Source organism: Pundamilia nyererei, unplaced genomic scaffold, assembly GCF_000239375.1.
Source record: "Pundamilia nyererei isolate P.nyererei 1_Seehausen unplaced genomic scaffold, PunNye1.0 scaffold00113, whole genome shotgun sequence".
Taxonomy (NCBI): domain Eukaryota; kingdom Metazoa; phylum Chordata; class Actinopteri; order Cichliformes; family Cichlidae; genus Pundamilia; species Pundamilia nyererei.
The window spans coordinates 213604-214090 of record NW_005187514.1 but is presented as its reverse complement, the minus strand read 5'-3'; positions in this window follow the sequence as shown (position 1 = coordinate 214090).

Genomic DNA, 487 nt, shown 5'->3' with positions numbered 1-487 from the left:
CTTTGTGTATTTAGAAACAGCTTTATAAATAGCTGTGAAAGGAAATGATCCATATTGAGGTCTTGCTTAAACCTCAGCCTTTCTTTAATAAGAAACTGTACACTAGCAAGCTGGAAGCTCAGACCTCCAGAGAGCCCTCAGGGAATTTTTGCAAAGTGTTCTATACGTTTGAAGTGCATACAGTTGTTCTCTAGATAGCATCTCTTCACTTTTATGCAAGCTATTGCATTCATAATTCATACATTGTAGATGTGGCTTTAGGAAAAGGGGGTGAATAAAACACATAATTCTGCTCCATTTTCACACTCTTCACACTTTAGTGCCTTTTAAGTATTATTCAGAAAACATTCCCCATCCTGGTCCTTCAGTTCATGAATATACAGAACTGTGTCATCTTTATGACTGTCTTTACATACATGCCTATTTTTAAGCGCTTTAACTTAAAAGTAAAGTGTTATGTGAAGATTCAGCAATACACAAAATATAG